Source organism: Loxodonta africana, chromosome 18 (genome assembly GCF_030014295.1).
Source record: "Loxodonta africana isolate mLoxAfr1 chromosome 18, mLoxAfr1.hap2, whole genome shotgun sequence".
Lineage (NCBI taxonomy): Eukaryota > Metazoa > Chordata > Mammalia > Proboscidea > Elephantidae > Loxodonta > Loxodonta africana.
Window position 1 is genome coordinate 33,963,923 of NC_087359.1, and position 14,162 is coordinate 33,978,084.

The 14,162-nt window shown below is 41.6% G+C and overlaps 1 protein-coding gene across 7 annotated transcripts in view; it reads left to right on the plus strand.

Annotated features, from left to right (window-relative positions):
• The window catches only part of STAT3 (signal transducer and activator of transcription 3), a 62,905-nt gene that overhangs the window by 7,500 nt on the left and 41,243 nt on the right, over positions 1–14,162 (plus strand). Inside the window, exon 1 of one of the 7 annotated variants that reach the window (XM_023553702.2) lies at positions 2,373–2,396. The exons of the other annotated variants lie outside the window; for them this stretch is intronic. The gene's annotated coding sequence lies outside the window, so the exon portion shown is untranslated. Of the gene's footprint in view, positions 1–2,372; positions 2,397–14,162 lie in introns of those variants that run through there. 7 annotated transcript variants of the gene reach the window in all.

Consider the following 14,162-nt stretch of genomic DNA (forward strand, 5'->3'; position numbering starts at 1 on the left):
CCCATATAACTGCTGTCCGATTCCGTGTACTTCTACCGTTAGTTTACCCTAAGCTCCATCATGAGAGTACCATTCCTTTTTACTCAGTGAAAATATTTTCTGAGTAATGGAGAATGTGGCTGGAAGTGGAGGACCTGTAGTCTCAATATTAAAAACTGCTTTCCTTTCTCTAGGAGAGATCAATGCTAGTCTAACCACAGATTTGCAGAAAGAATGTATCAAAGATTAGTCCTTCAGTTCCAGATTTTAGGTTTCTTTATTGTAAAAGCAATATTTTAGGAAAAAAAGGAAAATTAATTGGTATAAAAGGGTGGGCAGAAGTGGAAATTCAGTCTTCTCTCCACCTCATCTTCTGAACTCTCTTTTCTAAGGACAGCAAGTTACCTATTTTTTCTATATCAACCACTCTGCCCCAAAACACAAGGAACAGTTTTATGTAAGCTCTATTGTTCCTTTGACAAGTGGGAGGAGAGATTTTTTTGTTTATTTTGTTTTTGTATTGTTCCCACAAGTGGGTTGTCTGGAGCAGCCATTTCAGAGTGTGGTCCACAGACCCCTGGGAATCCCTGAGATCCTTTCAGGGGCCTTCAAGATGAAAACTGTTTTCATAATGTTGTTATTTGTGTTTTTTACTTCGTTGGCATTTGTACTTGTGCTTGTAGCCATTGAATTCTTCACAGCTACGCACTCACAGGGGGAAAAAAACTGGTTTAATTTAAGGACGTCCTCGATGAAACAGTAAACCATATTCATTTCACTAAATTTATCTCGACCCTTGAGTATGTGTCTTTTTAATATTCTGTGTGATGAAATGGGAGGCACTCAAGGGAAAGCACTCATGGAATTGTTTGAGTTGCCATCTCAAACTGCTTGCTGTTTTTTCCATGAAACACCATTTTTACTTGAAAAAATGACTGACAGACCAACTGGGGTATTGGCAAACATTTTCTCAAATATGGAAGAAAGGAAACTGTCTATTCAAGGAAAACAAGTGGCAATATTTGTGGCCAATGATAACATTGACACTTTCAGGTGGAAATATGAATTTGAGAAAACTTGAGAGTTTCTCAATTCTAATGAATGGGATTTTTCCGATTTAACAGATGTGATTTTTTTTTTTATAATGAAATGTGCCAACATTTGGAAGGTCTGTATACCCTGAATTAGTGTTTTCCAAATGACTAATGGATGATATTACAAAATCATGCCTGGAAAAATATTCAAAATGCAAGATAGACTAAATGATTTTAACTAAGTATAAAAAGTTCATTGAAATGGTTTTATATTCCACATTGTAGCTAACCTTTAAGAAATTAACATTTGTTGAGTTTTGACATATTATTAAAGAAGAATATCCAGAATTACCTGAACTGGCTATTAAGACACTTCTTCCTTTTCCAGCTACATGTCTGTGTGAGGCCGAATTTTCTTCATATACTTCAACCAAAGCAACATACTGCAACAAACTGAATGCAGAAACAGACATGAAAACCCAGCTGTCTTTTATTAAGCCAGATATCAGGGATATAATATATATATAATATAGTTATCGTTCATAAAAATGTTATTTATGTTAACACATAAGTTTATTATTTTTAAATAAATATTTAAAACATTTCTCAGTTTTAATTCTAATACACTAAATATCAATAGTTATAACCTCCTTATAACTATATGGAAACCCTGGTGGCGTAGTGGTTAAGTGCTACAGCTGCTAACCAAAGGGTCCACAGGTCGAATCTGCCAGGCGCTCCTTGGAAACTCTATGGGGCAGTTCTACTCTGTCCTATAGGGTCGCTATGAGTCAGAATCGACTCAATGGCACTGGGTTTGGTTTTTTTTTTTTTTGGTATAACTCTATAAGCTTTTTGGGATCCACCATTTTTTTAAGAATATAAAGGGGACCTGAGATCAAGAGGAAACCCTGGTGGCGTAGTGGTTAAGCGCTACAGCAGCTAACCAAGAGGTTGGCAGTTCGAATCCACCAGGCACTCCTTGGAAACTCGATGGGGCAGTTCTACTCTGTCCTATGGGGTCACTATGAGTCGGACTCAATGGCAGTGGGTTTTGGTTTTGAGATCAAAAAGTTTGAAAACTGTTGGTCTAAAGATTTTAGCATAAGAATCTCTGGAGTGTTTGTTTTAAAGACAAAAAGATTCTGTGGATTCACCCCAGAGAGCCTGAGTTTAGTAGATCTGGGAGTCGACTCCAAGCAGCAGGTCTGCTTTGTTTTGTTTTGGGTCATTTTAACAGGCACCCCAGGTAATCTGATGCAGGTGGTCCTTGGTCCTTAGGTTGAGAAATACCATTCTAGAAGGACCATAGGCTTCTTCAGCTTAGTGAAGTCACGTCTACAGGCTTTAGAAGTCATTGTTTTGGATAAAGCCTTCCTTCAGGTAAGTGGTCAAATATACCTTACATAATAAGGGAAAACACTTTTGAGATTTTTCATTATTCTGTTTATTTTTCTCGGTGTTCATGCACCTGGATATTTAATCAAGGATGATTATGACTGTCTAAAGAATTATGACTTAACTGGATTAATGTTCATTCTGGTTTTATTGATTGAATATCCATGAACATTTTAAGATAGTTTCGGACTGCTTGGATTAATTTCTAAAGACGAGTCTGGTAAAGAATTGTCTTTCAGTTTTATAAGAGGCATTCTCTTTCGGATATGTCTTAATAATAAAGTTAACTTCGACTTTTTTACATGTAACATTTTCCTCTCTTCTCATAATTGTTTTTTTTTGCAAATTCAGAGAGGTCAGAGATAAGACTCAAAAAGAGATAATTTGACTCTTTTAGCCTGGAGGTTTGAAGACTCCAAGCTTGTGTTTGGGCTTGGCCATTATCTGTGTGACCTTGGTCACTTAACATTTCTGTCCTTATCTGTAAAATGGGGCTAATGCCTACTTACATTGTCTGGCCATCTATGGGTTCTCTTCGACTGACAAATCCAATGTGAATTCGTGCTTTAGGCCACATACTGTATGGAAGTCACTTTTAGAATTTAAGCCATCCTCAACACAAATTGGAATGACATTTCTTTCTAAATCATTCACTGTTTTCTTTCTAAGCTCACGTAGACTGTCAAACTCTAATTTCATGAGTAATTGAAACTTTTCTTAAGCTCCTCTTGTGTGAGAGCTAAGGGGGGAGAAGCTCAGCTGTTCTCTGGAGAGTGCTAACACATAAAGCCGTGATGTACAATGAAGTCATCTATTTTTCTAAGTATATTATTCATTTCTAAGGATATTGTTAGGATTTCTAAGCTTGTCTAATTGAGGAGACAGCTCATCGTCCATCTTGAGTATAATTTAAACTTTATGGTTCAGGGTCATCTTTAATATTCTTTTCCCCTCTTCACATTTTTTTAACTGGCATGAAATTTCCTCCTAGGACTCAAGGTCGTGCAGAAACAAATGTCGAGATGTTTGTGGTTAGTGCTCTGTGGACAAGGAAATGAAGAGCTTGCTCCCTGCCCCCTCTCCCAAATTTAATTTTTTTAACTCCCCTGTCTTTAGATAAGACCAGCCAGAGAGCCACAGTCCAGAGTCCAAACTTAGTTAGATACTGATTTTAATGTTGAGAGTAATCTAATCTTTATGTTTAATCTCTCTACCCTTATATATAATATGCTGAACTGGAATGTTGGTTTGTCCTTAACATCTGCTCATTTCTAAGTCTAGGTGGATTGGAATAGTGGAGAAATACTGAAGATTTCAAAATCTTTTGAGAGACGAGAATCACTTTCTAGAGGTCATTCTTCTTGTCCCTTTTTACTCACTTTTCTGTCAGATTAAGGATCAAAAATGAGAAGGGACTCTTTATTTTTTAGTTTCTGGCGGTTTAACTCAGCAAGTTAAACAATTATTGTGTGACCCAGCAATTCCACTCCTAGGTTATCCCTAACAGACTGGAAAGCAGGACCTCAAACAGATACTTGTACACCAGTGTTGGTTGCAGCACTATTCACATTGGCATTGTTGGCTTAATTGACTTATTGCCCTTTGGTGTTTATGTTGGAAACCTGATGCTGTTATGATTTCTGCCTGTTTCTTTTCTTTGGAAATTTCCATAACTTCTTGATTCCTACCGCTCTGAAATTTCACAGGGATCTGCCTTAGTGAGAGTCCCTGGGTGGCTCAAATGGTTAAGTGTTGGTTGCTAACCAGAAGGTTGGCTGTTTGAGGTTACCCAGTGGCGCCTTGGAAGAAAGGCCTGGTGATCTATTTCCAAAAAATCTGCCACTGAAAACCCTATGAGGCACATTTCTACTCCGACACACATGGAGTCGCCATGAGTCAGAATTGGCATGATGGCAACTGGTTTGGTTTGGCTTGGTGCCTTAGTAGGGGTCTATTTTCTTTCATTGGACCTGCATTAGGTGGATCCCTTTCAATCTGGAAAGGAAAATTCACATTATTTCTTTGATAATTCCCTTTTTACCATTTTCTCCACTCCCTTTTTTTGGGTATCTGCTTTTTTTTTTTTTTTTTGGTCACTTAGCCACATGTTGGATTTCCTGGACACATCTAAGTTTGTTTCTTTGTTTCCTCCTTCTCCCTCCTATTTTCCATCTTTTTTTATTTAGGATTGCATTCTAGAGGTTTCCTTGGCTCTTTCAACTCATATGTAATTTTCAATTTCAAGAGTTCTTTTTTCTGGTTGCCATTTCATCATCATCTTTTTAAAATTTTTATTCTATGCCTGTTTAATGAGTATAGTTTATCTCTCTGATATTATTTATAGTTTTGTGAAGTTTTCGTTTGTTCTTTGTACTCTCTGGTTCCTGAGTTCCTCTTTTCTTGAGTTCACTTCTATCTTTTGTGTTGGAGGTTTTCATCAAAAATGTGGTAGTTCTTAGTTCTGTTCACTAAAAAGTTGAGCGGAAGTCCTCTGTGCTTGTTGGGTTTGCTGTATGTTGGGCTTCACTGTGGGGTGATTAGGGAAGATTCTGGCTGCCAGGGTTCTGGGAGCTGAATGGGGAAAGAGAACTGTTTACTGTGTACACTCTCAACTGATCTCCATGTTTCAGTTCGGTGACTCTTTTGCCCTCAGTTGTGTCCGGTTCCCAAGTCCAGACTCTGGCTAAATTTCTCCAGAGAATAAGCATGCTGTCTCCTGCTGAAGTTGGAGGGAGGTAGTTACCTGGTGCTGCAGGATGGAGGACAAGATCTAGGGAGTCTAAATGCTCTTTATACATGATCTTTCAATCAGCTGTCCTATTTTCAGCCAAATTCTTTGTCCCTGCCTTCAGCCATACCTGGCACCTTCACGTTTGAGCTTTTTAGGGTTACGCAGCAAGAATCAGCATACTTGTCATTGGAAATCCCTTCTGCAAGCAGCTCTGCCGATCAGTTTTTTTCAGCTGTGCTAAGTCAGTTACCATTCTTTCACTTTCTGGATTCCAGAATTTTGTTTACATTTTTGTCCATTGTCATCTCATTTCCCGTTCTTTGTGCTTGTGGGACATTGTTGCAGCCACTATGTTAATCCATCTTATGGAGGGTCTTCCTCTCTTTCACTGACCCTGTGCCTTACCAAGCATGATGTCCTTCTCTGGGCACTGGTCCCTCCTGATAACATGTCCAAAGTACGTAAGATGAAGTCTTGCCATCCTTGCTTTTAAGGAGCATTCTAGCTGTACTTCTTCCAAGACAGGTTTGTTCATTCTTCTGGCAGTCCATGGTATATTCACTATCCTTTGCCAACACCATAATGCAAAAGCTTCAATTCTTGCTTTGCTACTTAGGGTAAATTTGTGTGAATTATTACACCTATTAGCTCATGCTCTAGGAAGGTCAGTTTATGCCATGCTATGAAGTTAGTTAGCCTCCAAAGATAATCCAGTCTTCTGTATGCTAAAAGTATGTTGCAGATTTTTTAAAAACATGTTTAATTTTCATTCATTTATTCAACAAATACTTGCGCATCCTAGGTACTGGGGAAGTAGCAGGGAACAGCAGTAAGAGCTTACTTACATCCCTAGCAGGATGGTAGTGGAAGGGGATGTGAGGTGCGGAACCCCTTTTGCAGTAAACAATTGGTCTTTTGGTTCTGATTCCAGAGAGCAGGACCACATCTGAGGCCAGTGTATGGGGGCCCACCCAACTAATGGGATCACCTGGGAGCCAATGTTTACTAAGCCTCGGGAGGCCATGTGGTAAAGCCATTAAAGGCCTTGGAAGACAGAGGCTTATGGGAGCTTCTCAGGTCGGAGAGAGTGGGAAGCTCTGTTCCAGGACCCCTCCGAAGCCTCCCTCTTTGTGTTTGTATCGTTTTTCCTTCTAGGTTAGAGATGACCCTTTTCTTGAAGTTTGTGAGTTGTTCCATGAGATTATGGGACCTATGAAATAGAGAAGGGACCTGTACCTGCTGAGGGCTGCATAGAACAGCTGGGGTCTGAATGGACTAAAGAAGGGAAGCTGAGACTTCCTTGGACTGGTTTGATACCACAGGGCAGAGAAACAAAGAAATATATGATATGTCCAAGGGTGATGAGTGCTGTAAAGAAGAATTCAGCAGGGAGAGATGTGCTGGTTTAAATAGACTGGTGTGAAGGGACATTTGTGTGGAGACCTGAATGAAGTGAGGGAGTGAGCCATGTAGATGTCTAGGGGATGAGCTTTTCAAGGCCAAAGGAAAGGTATGTACAAAAGGCCTGGGGCAGGAATGGGCATGGAATGTTCCAGGAACAGAAAGGAGACAAGTGTAAGCAAAGGGGAGAGCAGCAGGAGAGGACAGAGAGAAATATCCAGAGACAAAATGGAGAGCTGGTGGGGCATGGTAAGAGTCTGAGTTTTTTTCTGAGTGGGTTTTGAGCGGAGGAATGAAATGATCTGACTTATATTTTGAAGGGATCTGTTATGCGGAGAATAGACTGTAGGGGGGCAAGGGCAAAAGCATCGAGATCGGTAATTCAGGTGAGAGATGGTGGTAGCTTGGATGGATGAAGGTGGTCGCAGTGGAGATGGTAAGAAGTGCTTGGATTGTAGATATATTTTGTAGGTATAGCCCACGGGATTTGCTAATGGATTGGATGTGGCAAGAGGCAGGGAAGGAGAAGAAGAGAGGAATCAAAGCTTATTTCAAGGTTATTTTTTTTTTTTAGTCTTAGCATAATCAAGAAGGAAGTTGTCGTTTGTTGAGATGGGGAAGATTAGAGGAGAAGCTGGCTGGGAGAGGTTTTCAGCGAAAGGGGTTGGTTTTAGGTGGAGTCCCCAGGTGGTGCAAATGGCTAAAGCACTCAGTTGCTAATTGAAAGGCTGGAGATTCAAGTCCTTCCAGAAGCCCCTCAGAAGGAAGTCCTGGTGGGCTACGTCTACTTCTGAAAATATCAGCCACGGACACCCCTAGAGAGCACCATTCTGCTCTGACACACAGGGTCACCTTGAGTCAGAGTTGACTCCGTGGCAACTGGTAGCTGGTTTTAGACGCGTTAAATTTGAGATCTCTGTCAGACATGTAAATGGAGATATTGAGTGGGCGTTGGATATAGGAGTCTGGAGTTCATGGGAGAGGATGGCGTCTTAGTCATCTAGTGCTGCTGTAACAGAAATGCCACAAGTGGATGGCTTTAACAAACAAGTTTATTCTCTGACAATCCAGTAGGTTGCAAGTCTGAATTCAGGGTGCCAGCTCCAGGGGAAGCTTTGCCTCTCAGTTGGCTCTGGAGGAAGGTCCTCCTCGTCAGCCTTCCCTTGGGAGCATCTCAGTGCAGGAACCTCAGGTCGGAAGGATGAACTCTGCTCCGGGCACTGCTTTCTTGGTAGTATGAGGGACCCAACTCTCTGCTTGCTTCCCTTTCCTTTTATGTCTTGAGAGACAAAAGGTGGTGCAGGCACACTCCAGGGAAACTCCCTTTATATCAGATCAGGGATATGACCTGGTAAGGATGTTACAATCCCAGCCTAATCCTCTTTAATATAAAATTATAATCACAAAATGGAGGACAACCACAGAATACTGGGAATCATGGCCTAACCAAGTTAATACGCAGATTTTTGGGAGGACCTAATTCAGTCCATGACAGATGGGAAGATTGAACATCTAGCAGCAACAATCAAATCATCTGGAGGCTTCTTCACACGCATATCTCATGCCTAGGCTGGGATGATTCAAAGGCTGATCTCAGCTGGGACTATAGACCAAGAGCCTACACGTGGCCTCTCCTTTTGACCTGGGCTTTTTTGACTTGGGCTTTTCACAGAATGGTGGTTGGGTTCTGGAGAATGAGCCTTCTGAGAGAATCGGGCAAAAGCATCATAGCCTTGGAAGTTGCATATGGACACTTCTGCCATACTGTATTGGTTGGAGCAGTCATGGTCTTAGCCGAAAGCATTGGGGAGGGGATAAAGACTCCTCTCAATGGGAGGAATATCAAAGAATATGGGGCCAAGTTTTATAAACACCACCGATGTCCTTTGAATCCGACGGTCTTCCAAAAACTCATAGTTACTGTGAAGGAAGGTGTTCTAATACAGGACCCATGGATATGGACTGAGCCTCAGTTACACATTGCTACATGTGAAGTGACCAGGACTTCCTTAATATCTCTTATAGTGAAAGTGACCGGAATAAATTGAGACTCATTCTTCATTTTCTCCACTAGGCATAGAGCTACGTTATGTGTTTGAATTACCTATTTTAGAAGACTATTAGTAGGTTACATAGTGTTCTAGATCATTAGTTGCTACCTACAGACTTTTTCCAGCAACTTGCTCTTCTCCTCCCTTCAAGTGCCCACAAGCCTGGGAATTTTGACGTGATGATTTGCTTGCCCGACCTACAATTATTTCTCAAAGGTTATATTCCTTCTGTTTTTAAAAAGCTGGCAGCCTGCCTTTGACTCCTATGAAGGTGGGTTCCTTAGCATTCACAGTTTATTGGAAGCATGCTTCATTTTTTTCTCCAGAAAAAATCGCCAAATTCTAGATAAGCAACCATACAGGGTAGAACTGATCTTGTTTTTCTAGGTGTGGCTACCATATTGGTGCCATGTTTTTCAATATCGTGGCTATCTGTTTAGTAGAAATTTGTGCAATAGGGAGTTGGCGTTTATGTGTGCGTAGAAGTGTGAGTAAAGGAAAATACAAAGGAAGTGTTGGCATCTTAAATTGAATATGCTGTTGAAATGATACATGAAGGTCGCCAACAGAGAGCTTTTCCTCAGATGAGGGAGCCTCAGATGCTTATGTAAGTACTGTGGGCGTTTAGAATTAAAGCAGTGATTGGGCTAGAGGCGAGGTTAGAGAAGCCTCTTTGATAGAGAAAGGAAAAGGACAGTTAATGCCACCAAGCAGAAAAAGCATTTTAGGCAAGAACATCTGTGAGAAAGGAACAAATAAAGATTCAGGGGAGAATAAGTTGACTTGAAAGAAAACGGAACATTTATATGAAAGTCTCAGGGGTTCCTCCAGTCTCTTTCAGACCAATAAGTCTAGTCTTTTTATTTGAATTTTGTTCTATATTTTTCTTCTCTGTCTGGAACCCTCAATTTTGATCTCTACCAAAGCAGTTGGTGGTGGTAGCTGGGCACTGTCTAATTCTTCTGGGCTTGGGCTGGTGGAGACTGTGGTTCATGTGGCCCATTAGTCCTTTGGACTCATACTTTCCTTCTGTCTTTGGTTTTCTTCATTCTCCTTTGCTCCAAATGTGATGAGACCAATAGATGTATTTCAGATGGCCGCTTGCAAGCTTTTAAGAGCCCGGACACTGCTCAACAAAGTAGGATGTAGAACATTTTCTTATGAACTATGTTATGCCAGTTGACCTATATGTCCCCCGAGATCATGTTCCCCAGCCCTCAGCCCCAGTAACTTGGTCTCTCAAGGTGTTCGAATGTGTCTGGGAAGCTCCTGTGTCTTTGCCTTGATCAAGTTGTGCTGACTTCCCCTGTATTGTGTGTTGTCTTTCTTTTCACCACAGTTAACCCTTGTCTGTTACCTAGTTGGAGCCCTGGAGGCACAGTGGTTCAGCGCTACAGCTGCTAACCAAAAGATCAGCAGTTCGAATCCACCAGGCAGTTCGAATCCACCAGCCACTTACTTCTTGGAAACCCTACGGGGCAGTTCTACTCTGTCCTATAGGGTTGCTATGAGTCGGAATCGACTTGAGAGCAATGATTATTATCTCGTTAGTGATTTCCCCTCCCCATATGATTTTATTCATATTGAAAAGTCTCTGAAGGGTCATTCTTGAATTTTTCGAATAGCAAAACTTAGAGTTGGTCTGCATATGTGTCTCTTGGGAGCAGTGTCCTCCTCTGGGAGAATCTGGCTTACTCAGTTTAGTTGTAATTCATACCAGTGGTTTATTCATTCAGTACATATTTTTTGAGCACCTGTTATGTGCCAGGCACTATGTGAGATGCGGGGGTGTGTGTGGGCAAACTAATGAGCAAAAGCCTTTCCTCGAGGAGCTTGTAGTCCAGCATGGTGGTCGTGAGTGCAAGTCATGGAGTCATGGTGCATGGGTTCAAATGATGGTGATGGAAGGAAGGCATGTGTGAGGGCCTTTGGTAGGGTGGAGCTTGGTGGTTTTGAGGAACTGAAAGAAGAGCAGAGTGAGTGTCTAGTGCTCAGCAAGCAAGCTGATGCCAGGTGAGGCGAGAGAGGCAGGGCTAGTCAGGCTATGGGTTACGTTAATAATGCTAACAGTATGCTTGCTGTGTGCAGGCCGTGTTTTAAGCGCTTTGTATACATTAACTCATTCAATTCTTACAATAACCCTGTGAGGCAAGTACTATTTTCTCTCCTTTTTACAGATGAAGAAACTGAGGCAAGAGGCCAAATGACTGGCACTAAACCAAAAAACCAAACCCAGTGCCATCGAGTCAATTCTGACTCATAGCGACCCTATAGGACAGAGAACTGCCCCATAGAGTTTCCAGGGAGCGCCTGGCAGATTTGAACTGCTGACCCTTTGGTTAACACTTAACCACTATGCCACCAGAGTTTCCATTTCACATGTATCTGAGCAGTGAAGCTAGAATTCAAATCCAGGTAGTTTGGCTCCAGAATCCATGCTGCAAGCATATCCTTCTGCCTCAGTATTGGATATTTTGTTTTTTAGCCTAAGAATAATGCAAAGTCATCTGTTTTAAGCAGGGGAGTAGCAAGATCAAATTTATGTCCTGAGAAGGTCTCTCCGGCCACAGTATGGAAAATACTGTAAAGGGAAGCAAGTAGATGTGGCCCAGGTGTATTTTAGCTTTGGGGTTTCTGACTGATTTGGTTTCACCTTTGACTCCTTTCCTGGAAGCATGAGTGGAATTTTATAAAGCAGCTGGAGTACAAACCCTGGACCCTTTTTGGTTAAATATCAACTTACTTTCTTTACTACAGCATTTATTCTTAGGTTGCACTAAACTGAATGTCCTGAGGGAATTTAGCTGGATGGTAATTTACAGACTGAATAGTCTTTAGAGGCCATCTCGCCCAGTTGTTCTTCTCCCAGTGTCAGAATTAATGCTGCGGCGTTTCTCAGGGTGACCACTTAACCTCATTTAAACATGAAATACATCAGTGAACCTGAGAGATTGTTCCTTACTTCTCTTCTGAGTCATGTTTGTCCTTCAACCAGTCACCAACCTCCGTCGCGTCTGCCTTTTTAATATCTTTAGAAAATGTCCTCTTCAAAACATTCCTGATGCCACTACCCAAGGACCACTACCATCTCTCACCTTGATTATTGCAGCCTGAGAGATCTTACCTCAGACTAAATCAAATTTCCATTTGTCTGCTTAAAACTTTTCAAAGACCTCCCCATTGCCCTTGGAAGAAAGTTCAGATTTCTTAGTATGGCTTACGAGAGAGCCTTCATGAGTTTGACTACTACTTGCCACTTCAACTTCTTCCCATGCCATAGTCTCCTTATAGTGTTCTGTAGTTCTCTATGGTGTTCTGGTTCATTATCACTGCCTGGACCCCATCCTGGTGGCATAATGGTTAAGTGCTATGGCTGCTAACCAAAGGGTCGGCAGTTTGAATCCGCCAGGTGCTCCTTGGAAACTCTATGGGGCAGTTCTACTCTGTCCTATAGGGTCGCTATGAGTCGGAATTGACTCGACAGCACTGGGTTTGGACCCCATCCTGGAGGTTATTTATCAGGAGATCTGGGGGGAGGCTTTCCAGAGCTCCTCAGGTGATTCTGAAGTGCGTTCAGAGTTGAGCCCTGACCTCTGCTCTAGCTTTGAGGTTCTCAGCCTAGCTGCACATTAGAATCGCCTGAGGAACTGTGTCATATCGAAGCCTGGTTCCTGTCCTCAGAGAGTTCAATTTGGCATCTGGTTTGGGTCCCAGGCATTCTGTTTTCTTATATAGGCAATCCCTGAGTTACAAACGCTATCTGTTGCTAAGTCCATCTTTAAGTCGAATTTGTAGGTATGTTGGAACAGGTACATATGGTTCTTATTTAGTGTCAGTCAGATGTTTGTCTTAGTATATATTTTGCCTTTCTATGCATATAAAACACTTTTCCCAACCATACAGTGTTTTTATGAGTATCACAAAGTAGTGCATACGTTCGTCGTTACGAACCATTGTATTTAACTCAAATTTTTATTGTAATAGGCTTTGTGACAGTCTCTTCCTAAATACGAGTTGTCCATAAATCAGACGTTTGTAACGCGGGGACTGCGGAGATCTACCTTCGTAATTCTAATCTTGCAGCCAGGGTGGGGAACCTCTGCGTACAGAGGGAATTACTCCAGAGAGCAGACTTTGGGAGGAGATGTTGTGGGGAAAACGGATTGCCATTCTGGAGTGTATTACCCTTTCGTATATAAATCTTCAAGTATTTGAAGAGCCATTCTTCTGTAATTTATCTTTTTCTCTCCTTGCCCCCCTTTGTTCTCCCCAAACGTTCAAGTTGCTGGGCAAAGTGTTCAAGTTCTTGGACTCTTCACGCCTTGATTGCCCTTCCCTGAATATATTTGTATTTTAGTGCGCCGTTTAAATTGTGATACACAGAATTAGAATAGCACTGTCGATGTGGGCCAGTTACACCAGGGCTAACATATCCTTTAATCTAAACACTATATATGTCTATTAAAATACCATGAGATCACATTTTCTTGAATTCATGGTTTACTCATGGGTGACTTAAAAATCAACTAAAACTCTCACTATAGAATAGCGGTTAACCACCTGGATCAAAGGAGAATGAAGAACACCAAGGACACAAGGCGATTAAGAGCCCAAGAGACAGAAAGGGCCACATGAACCAGAGACTACATCATCCTGAGACCAGGAGAACTAGATGGCGTCCGGCTACAACCGATGACTGCCCTGACAGGGAACACAACAGAGAACCGCTGAGGGAGCAGGAGAGCAGTGGAATGCAGACCCCAGATTCTCACAAGACCAGACTTAATGGTCTGACTGAGACTAGAAGGACCCCGGTGATCACGGCCCCCAGACCTCCTGTTGACCCAGGACAAGAACCATTCCCAAAGCCAACTCTTCAGACATGGATTGGACTGGACAATGGGTTGGAGAGGGATGCTGGTGAGGAGTGAGCTTCTTGGATCAGGTGGACACTTGAGACTATGTTGCCATCTCCTGCCTGGAGGGGAGATGAGAGGATGGAGGGGGTTAGAAGCTGATGAAATGGACATGAAAAGAGAGAGTGGAGGGAGGGAGCGGGCTGTCTCATTAGGGGGAGAGTAGTTGGGAGTGTGAAGCAAGGTGTATATAGGTTTTTGTGTGAGAGACTGACTTGATTTGTAAACTTTCACTTAAAGCATAATAAAAATTGGGGTTTTTGCTCTGATGAGAGACACAGTCCCCATGTTCTATATTTAGGTTGTTTGACTTAATCTGGTCACTAGAAAATGAAACAAAATACACACTTAAACACACCAAGTAGCATGGATTATTATATTAGTTTATTCTAAGAAAAACAAAGGAACTAACATTTGTTAAACAATTATTATATGCCATGTACTGTCCTAGGGGTTTAATGTCCATTATTTAATTTACATCTCAAAACAACACTTAAAAGCAGGTATTACTCTCATTTTACAATAGGAGATTAATGCTGTGAAAAGTGAATCAATTTATCCAATATTTAAAATCCAAGTCTATCTGGTTACAAAGCCCTCATCTTTCTATGATCCTAGATTAAGATGTGTTATGAAATTACCCAGCTAAATA